The following is a 218-nucleotide window of genomic DNA, read 5'->3' as shown; positions in this document are numbered from 1 at the left end:
TTTAATTGCATCATTAATTAAACATCATGGCGAACAGTTAGCATCAGAATTGTCTCATCTGAAGGATAATTTATCGACTTTAATATATCGGCGTGATATATTAGGTGAAGGTGAAAACATTCACTGATGCTCAAGATGGCAAAACGATGCATTAAGAGCCGAGATTCGGTTTAAAGATTTTTTTATACTTCCCTTTAAAAGCTACATGAAATGTATAC

This window comes from Squalius cephalus, assembly GCF_949319135.1.
Source record: "Squalius cephalus genome assembly, chromosome: 18".
Lineage (NCBI taxonomy): Eukaryota > Metazoa > Chordata > Actinopteri > Cypriniformes > Leuciscidae > Squalius > Squalius cephalus.
This window is presented reverse-complemented; position numbering follows the sequence as displayed.